The sequence below is a fragment of the Tribolium castaneum genome, chromosome 6, assembly GCF_031307605.1.
Source record: "Tribolium castaneum strain GA2 chromosome 6, icTriCast1.1, whole genome shotgun sequence".
Lineage (NCBI taxonomy): Eukaryota > Metazoa > Arthropoda > Insecta > Coleoptera > Tenebrionidae > Tribolium > Tribolium castaneum.
Window position 1 is genome coordinate 12,961,006 of NC_087399.1, and position 8,199 is coordinate 12,969,204.

Consider the following 8,199-nt stretch of genomic DNA (forward strand, 5'->3'; position numbering starts at 1 on the left):
TCATATGGACCTACGCTCTGTACCCACGTTTATCAGTTTGTTTTTCACGAACGAGTTTTTTCTAACAGCATATTTTATTGACGATTAAATTTTTAATATGTCATAAATGACTTTACATCTTAAAAAGGCATGTAAAAATTGCGTTTTTAAGATGAGTTAAAAGGATTTTAATCTTAGCTTTCTAAAATATCTGCATTTTAAATCTACTGAGATAACAGGCTCGAAAGTCTCAGAAAAAAGTGTAAATATGTTCATTAAAATAGACAAACTTCTTGAATAAATTGTGAGTGATTTTTTTTAGATATCTTGAAAAATAGAGGAGACGTTTAAAAAAATCTAGTGCATGTTTGGTAACATTAGAAAGAACTTTTTCAGGAATATTAAGTTTATTTTTAATCTTGAATTTGTAGAGAACTTGTGCTAGAACAAAATGTTTGCTATTTCATTGAAATACACTGAAAAAATTAAGGATGTTACTGAATTTAAAGAAAATCAACTGATAAAATTCATGGAGTTAAGATTAAGAGCAGATACATACCTATTTTTTACTTTGTTAGAGTATGGAATTTTTTAATTTTTGGAATTAACCAGTAAGCGTTTTTTTTAAGAAATATAGACAGGGGCGGTCATGATTATTTCACTGAAGTAAGTTACACTCCTGGATATGTTGGAAAAGATTTTCTCTGCCAGATTCTGTTTAAACACGCAATCTTGTTGAATCCGGGTGGATTCCAAATCAGGATTCATCAGTAAAGAAAACATTAGCTCACTGTTGAAAATTGCAAGCAATAAATTCCTGAGCCCATGAAAGTCTGGCTACGCGTTTTGACTAAACTCTTTTTAACGGCAATTTGGTAGAAGGATCTTATTCGTTATCCTTGCCTTGGCTTAACTCAGAATTACAGTGATAGTTGGGTTTTTATGCAAGATATTGCCAACGTAGGCAAGGAAATTTCTGATTTACTGTGGTCAGAACAAAATACCTTCGGACTTAATTCTTATTGAAGTTGTCTAGGATACACTCCAAAAAGAAAAGTTCTAAATACTTCTAATGTGGGGCTTAGGCAGAACATCCTGTATGTAATAACTATACATAATTTACTATTATTTTTTTCAATTTTAACGTCATGAAACCTACATCACGGCTGGTTTTAACTTCAAAGCCTCTCCATTCTGTATTTGTTACACGGTTGATTGACAGGCACAGCTCTGAAATGAGTCGTCCCATGCCCGTTTTTTGTGAAAGGGATTAAATCTATTTGGTAAAATGAAGGGACCTTGGGTTTAGACGTTCGTCCTCTAACAATAGAGATTACTATTGTATCTACGTATAGCATAATACCTACATTTTTTCTACGTAAAGGAGAAATATCTGTACGTCATCATTGACTGTAAGCAGCACTTTTTACTCAGGTGCAAGTTTCCATGATGGTGACCTTTCAACAATATTGTACTTACAGTCCGTGGGCTGTAAATAAATATTACATACCAACGTATGCCACTCGAAATATATACCTACACAGTTCGATAACTCACAACATAAAATGAATTTTTTTTTCTTAATTTTTATGAATCCTTTATGTTATGACCTACCTAACAAACTACAAGGTTATTAGTTGGTGCGCCACTTTTGGGACACTTTATTCTTACCGTATTTAAAATGACTTTCGGAAAATCACTTTCTAGCATTTTTGGCTTTTGTTGTAAGTAGTCCTTTATTAACCAAATTCAGTAGGTGGAGTTGAGTTATGGTGGCAGACCTGAATTCTTCTAACAAATTTGCATAATAAGACCTTCAACTTAACCAAGAAATATATTTGTTATTATTAATGATATTAATTTGCACAATAAGACTTTGAACTTGACAAAGAAATATATTTATTTTTATTAATGATATTAGTCTAGTAGGCAGAGCGAATTTTCAAGTCACTCACATCAAACTACTTAAGTACTCAGTTTTCCCAGTTTTCCTAGTGTATATATTTCAAGTTACACCCAAAAATTTCAAAATTATGCTATAACGTGAAAATGCTTCTTTTTTGACAAGATTTTAAAAACAAATTTTCTTTTTTTAATTCTTATCTGAACTCTTATATTTTTTAAAAGTGGAAAAGGAAGTCAGGATTGGAATGGAATTTCGGATAACAGGTGGAATGTTTAAAATATTTTCTTGTTAGTACCATTAAAAATTATTACGCGTAAGTAATCATAGTTTTGCTTCTGTATCTGGTACATATATCATTTCTTCTTTCACACTTAAAAAACTTGATCCATCATATGAACTGCTGCAGTTCGCAGCACTAAACAAAACATTTGGAGAAGCAAGATCCCTTTGTTGTGCCTATTGAAAAAATACAGACTGATCCAGAAATACTGAGTCTGTTGGCAACACATTTGAAAGTATTTGCGCTCGTAATTTGCAACCTTGCAACGGAATTAGATTTTTCTTGATAATTATTTGACGTACAACCCCACAAGAATGTTAAATTGTTGTTAACTGGAAGCGTACTCCATTGGTATCCTTAAAAATGTATGTCCAGTTTGCCAACAGACCAGTATTTCTGGATCAGTCTGTAGCAGAATCATGTTTGAGGCCACATCCTTCCACACTTACAAAACTTGTTTCATCGTGTGAACTCCTGCAGTTTTGAGCAGCTTTAGACATGTTTCATGTTGCAGAACTAGATGCATTTCTTATGTAATCTTCAAAATTACATTGTATACCTTTGTTACGTAGGCAGGGCTGAAACTGTACACCCTTGCTATAAAAGTAGGGCTGAAATTGTATTCCAACAGTTCTTGTTTTCTTTGCCTTTATAGAAATACCTAAAATCAAAGACACTTATTAAAATGTTCGAATTATTTGTTGAAATACATTTACTGGGGATGTTGCTTATTGAAGAACAGTTTACAGGAATGAATAAAATTTTATCTTGCGTTAGACTTTGTCCATTTTCATTTGAACAATTGTCCTAAATATTATCGCTCATTAGAATTTGATTATTTTCATTTGAAGGATTGGCGAAAATTTCATCTCGGTTTTCTTCATCTTCATTAGATAGTATACTTGCACAAGAGATAAATTCGAAAAATGAACGTTGTGCTTGTTCTTCATCCAAACTTTCTACAACATTCTTGATATCGGACTGGTCAAAAATATGAGGAAGAACGCCCTTTTTCATGAATATTACTCCTTCAACTAGTTTATACCGACAATAATTTTCCATATCATGTTCTAACTATAAAAAGTGTAGAAAAATAATAATCAAAGCAACAGATAAAATACAAAGTGATCAATAATGAGTTGGCAACACAATTAAGTACAGAGACCAATCTCATTCAAATCAAAAAAAAAAAATTAAACCGAATTTTTACTCGTATAACGAGAATAAACTTATACAAGGGCGCTCAAAACTGGTGCACCAACTCAGAAGCATGTGTAGATTACGAAAAAAAATATTGCAAAAATTCCTAGTCATATTTTAAAAAATCTGAAGCTACAAACTTATTTTGTTAACTTCTTCAGTTTTCATTATTGTTTTATGTTTTTATGTTTCACACTAAGTAACCGTTCCCTAACAAAACGATGAATAATAATAATATAATAATAATAATATGTAATAATAATAATTTATTATCAGACTTTAGCAATTTTTTGAATTAAAAGAATTAAATTCAATCAAAAAAACACAATTTGTAGATGTGCCAACATTGGGTATTATTTCCTAGGAAACCGTTTAAATAATTATTTATTTTTATTGTTGATCAAATTCTATTGCGATCACGACTGTTAGACAACGTTGCCACATATCGGTTATTTCAAATTCGTTATTTATCAATAACTTTAATACATTACTATTTTTACCTTCATATGTAAACAATTTTTTACCACACACCATTAAATTTGTGAGCCGGTTTTTGAGCACCCGGTATTGCTTATGAGAAAACTCACTAATAATGTCATTTTCAATTTTGGCTCTATTTGAGCATAACTTCGTGAGATTTTAATTTAAAAGAATGTGCATAATATATCGGGTTAAAAGTTGCGGACAGGCACTTCAGAGCAGCTAAACAGAGCCATAAAATAGTATATTATGAGACGAGTTTTATAAGACGCATTTTGTCGCACGCACCAATTTAGAGCACGACGAGCGCCGCAAGGAGTGCTATAATAGAGTAAGTGCGACAATATGCCTTATAAACGAGATATCATACAGTATTTGTTCTACTTCGCACTTTTTGCACCAAAAAAATTAATTTCAAAATTTAGTGGCAGTTGACAACATTTGCGCACAGACAGTGAAATGTAATTAATAATTTGGACCGTCATTAGTTTATTCGTACAAATGTATTCTGAAAGTGTCCAAGACATTTTGCAATACGTGGACTTTGAAAATTGGGCGAAGGATAGTGAGATCTCAAATTACTTACTTGCACTGGCTTTTTTTAAAGCTATGTTTGTACATTACTCGAAAGGTGTTCGAAAGGGCCACATATCAGGGCTGGTACAAAAGCCTTTAAAGGTTCGTAATTAAATTATGCACTTGAAATAGGTGCCGATTGACACTGACAGTTCTGTCAGATAATTGTCAAAAAAACTAGGTTGTCAACATTAACCAACAAAATTACCTGGGTTTTTAGCACCGCCTTCTTAATGAAGTGTATGAATATCCCGCCTGGGCATTTCGTAAAAAATGCATTGAGACAGTGATTCCTGAATTCCGCGCGTTGCTATGTGTAGTTCGTCAACTTCTGTCGTCAACTGCTAAGAGTGTCAAGTTATTAATGAGCTGTCAACAATGACAATTTTTAAACGCAAGAACAACGAAATACGAACTAACTAAATCAACAAAGGAAAACGAAACTAACAAAATCTTGACAAGAAGAATACAACGAAACAAAATATGCAAAGGATATTTTGAAGTTTTGAAAAACAATTTACCGTCAAAAGCAGGATGTGTCAAATATTCAAGAGCGTAGCCAGGATTTTAAACAGAGGGGGGCAAAATGAGGTTAAAGGGGTGGGAGGTATGAACCTCTACAGATACAACGCCAAAGTAACCATTGACAATGATACTTAAGCTGGATTTACATTAGCACCTACCAAAAGTAAAAAGCATAGCAGCCGCAAATACATACTATGGTTTTTGTACTCTTACAGTTAAGTTAAGCACAATTTTCGTTTGTCCTCCGAAAATCGTGAAAGGACATTATCTTTGAAATGTTCATCGTTTTTTATTATGTTTCTGTGCACTTTTAGCATGCAGAGTCCATTAAGACGATCTTGAACCATAGTAGATCTTAACCATGTCTTCACACGCCTTAGGGTACTAAATGTCCTCTCGATCGTAGCTGTTGTGCACGGCTGTGCCAAGCAAATCATCAACGCCTGCCTTATCTGTAGGAAAAAGTGCGTTGTTTCCTTTAAGACATGAATAAGGTCTAGTGTTTTCAGGTCTTGTTTTTCCATGTTTTTCTGTTTCCACAGATTAAACCACAACTCAGTTTCATTTTGGAGCTCAGATAAATTGTAAAAGACGGCGATTTGTTTTGTTGCTTTTCTCAATTCCTCTAATGTGTCCATTAGGTAGGGATGTAACAATTGCAGTGCAAACGCTGGCGTTTGTTCATCAGAAAAACGTCGTTTAAGTGAGTTCTCGAATGAATCCAAGTATGGTATAAATATGGCTCTCTTAAAATATTCGGTAAGGCAACTAGCTGGAGGATTAGAGCGGTGCTGCTGCGATCGAGTATATCTAGGAAGGCTTAGCTCACATCCTAAGGTTTCACTAATTTTCTTGGCCTCATCAATGAAATTGTTGATGTGTTTGTCAGCATTAGCACGATGCGTAGTGATAAGTGATGTGATTCGCTTAATATGCTGTGAACATTTTACCAAGTCCAGAGCTTTCGATTGAAGAGTGTTTACCACAGTTTCTAATAGGGCAGAGTATTTTGCTATGAGGCACATACAAAATATAAAAGTCCTTTTTGTTGCTGCTGAGTACAGCTGATATGCCCTTGTTCTCGTGGCAGCATTTCCTTCTCCAGACAACTTCTGAAGTCCCTCCACAATAGCCACGAGGTTAAGATTAAAAACACCAATGCTTTTATATTTTTGAGACCACCTTGTTTCGCAAAAGAGAGGGATATTAGGCGAATACTTTTTTCGTAACACTGATTTACGAAAGAAGTTTATAACATCTTTTATTGTTAATACTGTGTTTCGCACTTCCGTGACATGGTTCAAATCGTTGACTACAAGATTCAGCTTATGACTAGAGCAGTGGAAAAATAATCCCTTGGTAAATTTGTTCTGTAATATTTTTTGCACGCCCCCATCTTTACCCGCCATCGTTGAGCAACCATCGTACCCTTGCCCGACGCACTTCTCAGGATCAATATTAAGATCTTCAATAAATACTTTTATTGCATTAGCAATAGTTTCGGCATCCATTCGATCCACCGCCACAAATCCTAGAAACTCTTCTCGAATCTTCATATTTTCTTCATCGAAGAAACGGACTCCTATAGAGAGTTGCTATTTTCCTGACACGTCTGCGCTTTCGTCGGCTAGAATGCTAAATGCATAAGCTTTCTTAAGGTCCTTAACAATTGCTCTTCTTTATTACTTTCAGATACAAATAATTTCATTTTGAATCTGAGGCGACATGTACGTAGCGTTTTTTTTCCTTCTTGAATATGTTTTTTTAGAGCTTCATCGCCAGCTTCAATTTTGAGTTGAATTAAGTCAAAGAAGACGCCGTCGGTTAAACTTTTTCCTCTTAAAGGCAGGTCATGTGTTCCATAAAATATAATTGTAGAAATTATTGATGATAACACTTTTCTGTTTTCTTCAATTGTTTTTTGATAGGCTGAGTTTAACTGTTCAATAACCGGAATATCCTTGATGAATGCTCTAGCTGCTGTTGTTGCTTCTTTGTGCCACTGACTATCTGCATGGCTTTTGCACTGATTATGCATGTTTTTATACTTCAAAAACGGCCTCACAATGAGTGAGCCTAGTATACCATGTGCTACCTTTGGTGGAAATAGAACACAAAAAAGGCAAAATGGACCTTTTAGCCTTTTGGAATACTGCAACCAAGGACTGTAAAGCTCTAACCACTCATATCGAAATTTCCGTTGTAAATTTTTGGCATCTTCATTAAAATTGTAAGATTTAGATGGGACCCAGCAGCGTTGAAGCATTTCCATTCTTTGTGATGACGTCATAAGGGAAGCTCTTCCAACGAAATTACCAATGTCATTGTGGGGGTAAGAGTCTTGATCCGAATGGAATCTATAGCTGAAGCTGTTCTCGAAGACCCTGCTTGAGATTCAAACACGTCAAAGTCTAGGTCAAAAGGAATCGCCGATGTCGAAGGTGTAGTAATAGTTTGAGGGACCTTTTGAGGCTCTGAGCACTCCGGTTCTCCCCCGCCTGGAGATGGCTCTTCTTCTTCGTCACTTAAACTTCTTGTATCAACGCGCTTCCTTTTAGTTTTAGTAGTCACTTCTAGAAATACATATTTTATGTTAATACGACAGCTGAATTTTAAACGCACAACAACTCTCAGCGGAAACGACTTTAATTGTTATGAGTAAATAACTCAAGGTACTTACTAAAAAACTTCCTAATATCCATGGCCCTGATTTACGAATTCTTATTATAAGGTTATACCTATACGAAAAACAATCAAACAGAACACAGCAACAGTAGGTAATTACAACGCATGCGCCATGGTAACGAAACAAAATGGTTGAAAAAGGTGATTTTGTGGTTGTGTTTTGTGTTTGTCTGAATGCGTCACTTGTGGTCTTATGGAATGACTGCGTAATTTGGCAAATAAAAATGAAAAATGGGCTGTACATTTGACCAGACATGTGTTGTTCTTGTGTTTTGGTGAGATGAATCCAAATCTGAAATCTGTTTCGCCAATGCACCCTCAAAATTTTGAGTAAATCGCGAAAAATATTTTTTCTTGTTCTATTCAAGGGACACCCCCAAACTCTGCCCCCCTTGACTACGCTCATGCAAATATTCCTCGCTAATTGGAGCTCTATCGGGAATCACTTGAACTTGACAAATGCCCAGGTGAGGTAAAGTCATTTTATAAAGCCGGCGATGATTTTTCTTATTGTTTTTTTAGTGGTCATTAAGGCCACGAGTATCTACTGTCAAGAGCGTGTTCGCGA

At 34.8% G+C, this 8,199-nt stretch overlaps 1 long non-coding RNA gene across 1 annotated transcript; it reads right to left on the reverse strand.

The window, feature by feature from the left end:
- Positions 1-2,112: 2,112 nt before the first annotated feature.
- LOC107398441 (uncharacterized) lies at positions 2,113-4,869 on the reverse strand. The gene is made up of 3 exons (XR_001575295.2): positions 4,432-4,869; positions 2,882-3,239; positions 2,113-2,826 (listed from the first exon to the last, which is right to left on the reverse strand). It is a non-coding gene; the product is annotated as an uncharacterized LOC107398441 (long non-coding RNA).
- Between the last annotated feature and the right edge of the window lie 3,330 nt (positions 4,870-8,199).